A 9,472-nucleotide genomic window follows, 5' to 3' on the forward strand; every position below is an offset into this window, starting at 1 on the left:
TGAAATAACCAAAGAGTTAATGATCGTTTCGGCCTACACCTGCCACTGTTCAGCGACTGTTGCAGCGCAGCTATCTACAAGACTCTTATTAAGAAGGACCCAGAAGGGGCACTGTTTGATGTAAAGTCATCAACAAAACTTCCAGCTAAACCTTCAGTTTTAGAGGGGCTTTCAACAGGATAATCACAAGGTTTGTGTGCTTTATTAAGATAAAGTACCAAAGAAATTAGAACAACCAGGCTGACCGCATTTAAGACAAAGTGTCTTTCCTGAACAAAGTCTGTGGATTAACTTCAAGTGCGTTGTTAGTGAGTTGGCATTGGCCTGAGGGACTTTACAAATAAAACAAAACATCTCAGTATCAAATCAGTGCATCATCAGAGCACTCAGATAACAATATACTTTTCAGTATTAAAATTCAGTGCAGCATCAGAGCCCTCAAAATAAATCTTCTCAGTTTAGCATCAGAACCCTCAAAACCATCTCAGAAGTATCAGAAATCAGTGCAGAATCAAGAGCCGGGAGTCTCTGGTAGGGGACCCAACCGGTAGGAGACAATATAATCTCAAAAGTATTAAATAAATAAAAACAAAATAAAAATAATAATCAGTGCAGCATCCGAGCTCTCATTTATTTGACCCTGGGATTGACCTTGGTGGTAGCAGCATCTATCTGGTAAACAGCACTTTGCAAGAAGTGGTAGACATTAGCCAGATCCCGGTTGTACGAGGTAGCGAAGACGAAATGATTTTTAAAAAGCGTGTCGAAAGAGGCAAGGGAGTCTGGTGACTTACACGGGATTGCACGTTTGTCAATCACAATGAAGTATTTGTGTATGGTACACCTCTGGGTCCCCACAGCCAGTAGATAGGGTTGACGACTCTCGTGATGCTGTCCAGATGCCCCTCGACACTGGTCCCAGTCTGTGACAAGAGAACTTCATTAGTCATGTTATTACAATTAATATGTTTGCAGTTTAGAGCCCCAACTTTATGAGATAGCCACCAGAATCACTTCTTGCCACAAAATGCAACCAACAACATTCTGCCTTATCTTTATTCTGCTAAATGTAAAATAAATAAACATATTCATATCGGTGTATCTCAGGCTGATGGGGATAGATCTGTGGGGGGCGAAAGCAGACAATTATCACAGGGCAGTCGCTGATTACAGATGAGCATGGTTATCGCATGATTTCACAAAAGTATAGTTTTAAGGGTGACTATTAGGGACAGAACAGTGAGCCATCTTAAACTTTAATTGAACTAAAACCTTACCTAGATGAACTTCACAAGGTGGTCAATGGCTTGTCGGGCTGAGAGCTTCCCTGGTCTCTTGTTGCGGCCTTGAGGTGAGGGTGGCATGAGGTGGATAAGGCAAGATGGAGGACATCTCACTGTCCCATCCTGAAAATACAAGGGAGAGAAAAAAAACCAGACATTTTTACTAAAATCTCTTCATTTAGGTTTCGAAACCAATTCCCTCTTCCATTAGTATTAGTCATTTAATTCCAGCATACCATTTTCCAGTTGTCCTGTTGGGATTCAGCTTTATGAAGCAGATCTTCAAGGTCGCCTGTCTGGGTGAGGCCATGGCTTTGTTCAAGGACTTTCTGCCTGTAGCGAGTAGGCCCCTTTTCCAGGAACTTGGAAAAGGGGCAGCGATGCAGCGATGTCATCACCAAACATCAGACTGAAATTCTGCTCCATCTGCAGACAAGATGGAATACAGACGACAACATGGCATACATTTTTAATAGGTTCACCTTATGACCAGGGCTGTGATCTGTTTAAAGTCATTTTTCATTTCAGTTCGACTTTAAGGCAATACATACCATTCCCGCAATGTCAAGAAATCTTGGAAAGGTGGTGAATATTTCAGAGGACTTCACTGGGTCATGAACCATTGCTTGGCGATGGGTGAAGGTGTGTTTCATCTTCTCCTCGACGATTGCTTCATCAGTTGTATGGTTCATCAGTGCGATGGCCTCACAACACTGGGTTTTGACAGGGGATTCTGACACTCTGTAATGATCCTCTCTCCTCCAGGTTTGGCCATCAGAATGTTTTCAATCATCTAAGTGGGAGGGGGGAAAAGGGGGGGACAGGGATTTGGTGGCCAAATATATTTACAGTAGCACAAATGTAAACCATGCCCCCCATACTTCTCCGCAATTGTACTTTGCCATTTACCCCCCTGCTGCCCCCTTTATCAGAATCACCATCTTGATCTCCATTTCAAACAGTCATCTGCAAATCTTACCTGAGCGAGATGAGTCAGGTCAGCTCTGTTCCTTTGGGCAGGACACGGCTGCAAAATGGTGGTGTCATCAGTCCCCATTGTCTGCACTGGAGCTGAGAAAGGCTAGTTTCAGTGAGCCTCACTGAATCTAGCATGTTGACATAACAGGAGTGATTATAATAACATGTGATTAGCAAGAGGGGATCATTTTGTGTTAAGAGTAATGTAAAAGAGATATTATAAATAAATATTGCGTGCCGGATCAAACAACATGAAGTGCTTTTGCGCACTGCTGCCAGTAGCCTACTTATTTAGCGTCTGGTACTAACTCTGCTGTCACGTACTGCAGTTGTTCTCAAACTTTTCAGGCCGCAACCCCAAAAATAATCATATTTTAACTGGGGACCCCCCACCCTGACGAGCACTAAGAGTTGGGACAGTACATTTTGTATAACACTGTTCTATTGTGAAAGTCTAGCAGATCTACATGCTCACAACGCCTCGCATTGCGAGGCTTTGTGAGCATGTAGATCTTCTATTTTCACAATCTCTGAGTCTAATATTTGATCATTTGGCCCAATGTTTAGTCTGTCATTTTAGAGGTATTAAAAAGTCCTTAAATTGTCACTTTAGAAATGTGCAAATACCCTCTATACACTTAAAGTTTGTTGGTTTGTTTACTGTTGAGAAAACAATGATTAGCCAATCATCAGGGGACCCCCCAAAATAATTTAGGGACGCCCCTGGGGGTCCCGACCCAAAGGTTGAGAACCACATTTCTAATACCTCAAAAGAACAGGGGAACAAAGGAAAGAAAAGACCGTTATAACATTAAAAGTAAACAAATTATATAAAAACTGGTCAAACGTTGCCCAAATTGTCAAATGATATAAGAGGCAACAATTGTGAAAATAACAGATCTACAAGCTCACTGCATTCCAAGTGCTTGTCAGGGTGGAGGGTCCCCAGTTCAAATATGACTATTTTGGGGGGTCCCCAGTTCAAATATGATTATTTGGGGGGCTTAAGTGGTTAACAGTCAACAGGATCACTGATTACATTAATTATGAGAAGCAGTGTTCTTGGTGACATCACCACCAACAAGTGCCACAGGATATAAATAACAACAAGTGGGCTTGAGACCAGTATATTATACCAAAACTTCATAGGATAGACCAAGGATATTCTCCTCAAAATTATAAAATAAATAAAAAATACCAACAGTACAAAGGCAGGGCCCTTAGCCAATGAGGCTAAGGGCACAGGGGTATATATTTGTGCCCATATGAGCCCACACTGTTTTGTATGAACAGTATTTCTAGTTAAGAACTGGTTCTCAAACTGTTTTTTTATTTAAAGGACCCCCTGTTTTTAGTATGCATATGGCCATGATCCCCCATCATCCATAACTCCCCTAGAACTGTACAAATGGAACCAGATGGACCTGTTAGGGTTAATTTGGTTCCATTTGTATACTCTACTACCATTGCTAGCTAACATTAGCCACAAATACCACACACACACACACACACACACACACACACACACACACACACACACACACACACACACACACACACACACACACACACACACACAGTATTGAACAGCTGCTAGCTAACTTTGGCTCTGTTAGCCACAATACCACACAACAGGCTGCAAGCTGTGCACAAATACACAGCAAAGCACCTTCTGTTAATACAAAATAAAAAAACGTCCACTTCTATCAAAAGGGAAGCTTATCTTACACATTTTGAACATTCAGTTCCATTAGGATGTAGTCTACTGTAAAAACGTTAGCATCAGCTAGTGTTAGCATTAGCTAGCGTTAGCATTAGCTTAGTTGTACTGGTTGGATTTCAGAAAAATACACACTTTGTACAAAAACACTGCAGACAACATTCTTAAGTAACATACAGTACATGTAGGTTACTTTATCCAGTGGCTATGTTGTTTCACCTACCTAAAAAGGATAAAGTCCATGAGAGCATATAACTCCTGGTTGTTCTTCTCTTCAGCACTGACTGACTGAGGTTCAAAATGGCAGCCAGCCCAGACTGGTTCAAACCAGTTCCAAGTCGTTCCAATAGCTCCTCTCTGTCTTGAGGAGCAATAGATGAGCAGCAAATGAGCAGCAAATGTTTCCTCTGAGAAAGTATAATAATAAGGATATGCCCCGCCTCCTACAGAGCTCTGTTTCCTGCTAGATCAAAGCAATATGTGATGTCACTGTTCTCATCCTTCCCAGTTGTTGTTTGGGCAATTAACCCTTTGACTGACTGCTGCTGAAGCAATAATGCATTGTTTTTCATGAACTACTGTACACTTATCTAAAGATTAGATCTGATCAGATCAGATCAGGGGTCTTCAACAGGGGGTCCGCGACCCCTAGGGGGTCCGCGGGGATACTGCAGGGGGTCCCCTAAAAAAGGGGGGGAAAAATATATAGGATATATATAAATATATAATTTATTTTAAGAAAGAAAAAAAAGAAAAAATATATATTTTAATAGCATTATTATTATAGCAGTATTGAATGCACAATGTGATTTTACACAATTTTATACATAAATATACAATATATGTTGTAGCCCCCTTCCCTACCCTACAAGGTATCTCAGTTATAACTATTATAATTATAATAAACATACTATAAAGTGTTAGGCCTATACATCATTGGAAAAAATACTATTTTTGTCAATACTGCATGTAGAAATACTCTGTAACAAATCATTCTAAATTTACTTAAAGTACAAAACTGTTGGTATGAAAATGTATTTAAAGTGCAAAAGTAGAAAGTACTCATTATGCAGAATCTTTGAAAAGAGCAGATCTACAAGCTTACAATGGCATTGGTAACATTTTTGAGAGGCCATTTTTGCGACCATTAGGTCGCAGTTACTATCAAAACCTTCACTGGCAGTCTGTCTGCCTGTCCGTCTGTCCGTCTGTCCGTCCGTCCGTCCGTCCGTCCACATCACGGCACACCACACTTTTGCCCTTCTCCACAACCGTTGCCCCTATCCATGCCAAACTTTGCACACACACTCCTTGCCTGCCAATCCACAAGCTCCACCCCTCCAGAGACCCCTGGAGCTCCAGGGACCCCCAGGGACCCCCTGGCGCCACTGCCAAAAAGTCAAAAGTAGCCGATCATACATGTGCTTATCTCCTGGTTAGGGAGTCTTACTGGTATTGTTCTGCTCCAGGATTCTGGCTACCCCCCTAAATCACATGCGCTGAGTCAGAATATGCAGGTTTTATTCCAATGCGCAAACAGGAAGTGTCTCAAAACTGCCACTTCCTGGTGTGTTTTGGGTATTACGAGTTGGTAGGTGCTCCGATATATTTTTTTCTCATGTCTGCATGTCATTTTAAGCCTCAGGTCGTCATTCAGTAACCCTAATATCCTATCGTGATTTTATAGTAATTCAAAGGAGGCTAACCCTAGTTTAATCCTAGGAATGTCGCACAGAAATAAAACACACCTCCACGTGTTCGTCTCGGTGAGCTATTCAACATACTAAAAGATGCGCCCTTGACACATGATGGTTTCGGACTTATAACACGAAATAGCTAACCCTAGGGTCAGCTATTTCGCGTTATAAGTCAAAGACGATGCGACATCAGACCTTGGTTCCGAGATATGTTGTAGAGCTCTCCGAGACGAACGTGTGGATGTCTTGGTTATCCTCCTACGACCTTTCTTCCCTGGGATCTCCAATTTGACTAAGGGTCATAGAGTCTATAAACGTTAGAGCACATTGAATGCCAGGCCAGAGAAAGCTATCTCCTCACAGGAGTGTCTGTGTGGGATGAACCTTATACTGGCGTGTTCAGCTCGCAGAGACGAACATGTGTATGTGTATGTGTGTGTGTGTGTGTGTGTGTGTGTGTGTGTGTGTGTGTGTGTAACTCCTCTATACGACACTCCTGTGCCGAGAGAACGGCCCCTAAAGTTAGAATTAGGGTTAGCCCTCTAGGGGTCATACATCAACGCGTTCGTCTCAGCGAGCTGATCAAGAATCTTTTTGCCATGTGTCTGTGCGTCCCCTAGAACCCGAGCTAGCTCTTTTAGAAGGGTTAGAAATCGACTAAAGCATTTTTACGTGACGGGATAAGACTAAGAAAGATCTAACTGATCAGTCTTGATCACATGACTAGCGATTTGTGTGAAATTTGAAGGAGTAATATAAGAAAATATGTATTACGTAAGTCGGCCTGCTGGTGGCGCTATAAAAGGCATGTGACAAATGTAGGGCAAAGTTGAAGTTTTAGTCATGCTGCATAAATTGTTGAAACTCATGTAGTAGTAATAATATCTTAAAATGTAACTAACTTATAATGGTTATCCCCCAAATTAGCATTCTATTGATGCAGACCCTTAGTTTTCATTAGATAACGTTTCTGTAAGTTCTATACTTTATCTTAATAAACTATCTGATACATTGCTTTTAACATTCTTAAATTGGCATGAGATTGGTTCTGTATGTGATAAAATTGAGACATAATTTATCTAATTGTTGGTATCATTCGAGAGCTTGTACTAGCTAGAATGATATATACTTAAGACATTTTCTGAATATGCTATAAATAAAGCAAGTGAATTAAAATGAGCATTAAACACAAATGCATGATCAAATGAGAATGATTGAAGACTGCATCGTTTATAGCTATATACTGGCCAATCTGAGTCTTTAATGTGACTTAAATGAGATAATCTTGAGAGCTCTTTTACAGCTCAACAGTGGTCATTCTGAGACAGACCTGAGATGTAACAAAAAGCCTTAATTGAGCTTTAAATGAGATTATATTGAAAGCTATTTTTTATATCACTTGGAGCTAAGTTTGAGACGCAACAATCCAGATGAATTGAGCAATATTTGAGACATTATTGAGCTCTCCTGTATAGCTCATCAGAGCTTCCATCTGAGGCATGTTGCTCCCCAGAAATAGAGGAGAAACAGGAGCAATACCTGAGATCTCCTTTTTGTATCACCTTGATCTCATTTGTGGCTTGAGAAACAAAAGAGCAATAGATGAGGGCTCAATCATGGATTCTGCTTTCCTCTGGGAGGGCCTGTGTACATATGGCTCTCTGCTGCCCCCCATTAAGAAACTATAGACGGCACAGACCGTGTACACGAAGGGCAGGAGCAAGTGGTCAAGTCCCATAGAATCTATGGGAAATGTACGAAGTCTTGTACAAAGTCACCGGTTGGTCCACGAGCCATAGTTTTTTCCATTGTAGCTCCCTACAGTGTACACGACTTTGATTATTATTACCCTTATTATTATTATTTTGAAATACATGTATGTTGTGTTTGGACACAAAGACACAAGTAACACAGTAACAGAAAGCTGTCAAAGTACATGTCCTGCATTTCAGTTCATACAGTGAGTGATTTAGTAACATGCCCTTTTTATTTGTATTTAATCATAACGTTACTCAGCGTAAATCAATGTTACATTTAAATTGTAATTACAATAATGAAGGATGTTGAACTTTTACTGAATGTTGTAAAACAAAAAAAATAATCATTGATACAATGCTGTTTAGTAACAGGGGCCTCCTCAGCTCATATTTAATTAACAAAATATAGTTTCAGGTGGGAAAGGAATAGGGAGAGAGAGAACCCATTTATCTGCATCACTGTTATATTGTAGCAATTGTTTTGTTAATTTTCCCATTTTATATGTGTTGCTTGTTTATCCTGAATCTGTAATTATGTCTGCTGATCGGATGAATACTATCCTGACCTGAAAATGTATTTTACTATTAAAGTTACTAAAGTGAGAAATACAGCGATCCCAGTTAATGAAAAAACACAAAACACCGTATGTCAGTGATTACTATTGAAATATAGAGCAGCTGTAGCCCTTTCTTCCACCTTGCTCAATAACTAGACTAGAAGGCGACCTGGCCAACTCGGGAACGATGTAAATAGGGAATGAATGCCCCGCCCTTTAATGCAAACCCTATTATACCTGTTGTCATAGGACCCGTTTTGACCATCTGTTTGCTTGTGTCCATGTATACCCATATATGGAGATATCTGTCTGTATGCGTCCATTTTATGCTCATATATGGAGATCCCTGTATCTGCCTGACGGGCGGCCAAGCATCTAGTCGAGGACCGGCCGACTCGGGAACAATGTAAAGGGAATAAATGCCCCACCCTTTAATGCAAACCCCATTATACCTGGTGTCATACTACCACTTATTTATGCCCATATATGGAGATATCTGTCTGTCTGTGTCCATGTTATGCCCATATATGGAGATCTCTGTAATCTGTCTTCTGTGTCCCTTTTATGCCCATATATACGGAGATCTCTGCCCTTCGGGCGGCCAAGCGTCTAGTTGGGTGCCGGCCTACTCGGGAACGATGTAAAAATGGGAATGAATGCCCCACCCTTTAATGCAAATCCCATTATACCTGTTGTCATAGGACCTGTTTTGACCATCTGTTTGCCTGTGTCCATTTATGCCCATATATGGAGATATCATGCCCATATATGGAGGTATCTGTCTGCGTCCATTTTATGCCCATATAATCTGTCTGCGTCCATTTTATGCCCATATATGGAGATCTCTGTATCTGTCTGTCTGAGTCCCTTTTATGCCCTTATATGGAGATCTCTGCCCTTCGGGCAGCCAATCGTCTAGTCGGGGTCCGAACGATGTAATACATAGGAATGAAAGCCCCACCCTTTAACGCAAACCCATGGAGATATATTTCTGTCTGTGTCCATTTTATGCCCATATATGTATATCTCTGTATCTGTCTGTCTAAGGACCCTGCAATAGCTCATTGGGGGCTTCTCTCCATTCAGACATGCTGCCATTCAGACATTGACTTCTAATTGTCTGAATGGCGACACTTCCATAGAGGGTTAGGTCCACAAGGTAGTCATTTCAGTTAGTTCCTTACTTACAGGCTCTGTCTGTATAGAGTTCTGGGAGACCTCCTCTACCACACCACACTCTCCTCTAAGCCAGAGACGTGTCTAGTGGTCGCTGGACGGAAGGCGGCTCTTTGCGTCGGCACTTTGAAAACACGCACGTGTTTGGGGAGACCTCCTCTTCCACACCACACTCTCCGCTAAGCGGAAGAAGCGATAAAATAAATAAATCTGAAACCGAAAAAATATGATTTGAATCCGTAGGCCTAATAATAAGATCTGACAAAATAATATCTGAAACAAACAAGAAAAAGACTCAGAAATT

General features: G+C 41.2%; 1 long non-coding RNA gene across 1 annotated transcript; it reads right to left on the bottom strand.

Moving 5' to 3' along the window:
• Positions 1-502: 502 nt before the first annotated feature.
• Positions 503-2,441, bottom strand: LOC308280418. Its single transcript, XR_013961727.1, has 3 exons — positions 1,520-2,441; positions 1,278-1,406; positions 503-923 (listed from the first exon to the last, which is right to left on the bottom strand). It is a non-coding gene; the product is annotated as an uncharacterized lncRNA (long non-coding RNA).
• Positions 2,442-9,472: the final 7,031 nt, after the last annotated feature.

Source organism: Nannobrachium achirus (assembly GCF_963921795.1).
Source record: "Nannobrachium achirus genome assembly, chromosome: 24".
NCBI lineage: Eukaryota > Metazoa > Chordata > Actinopteri > Myctophiformes > Myctophidae > Nannobrachium > Nannobrachium achirus.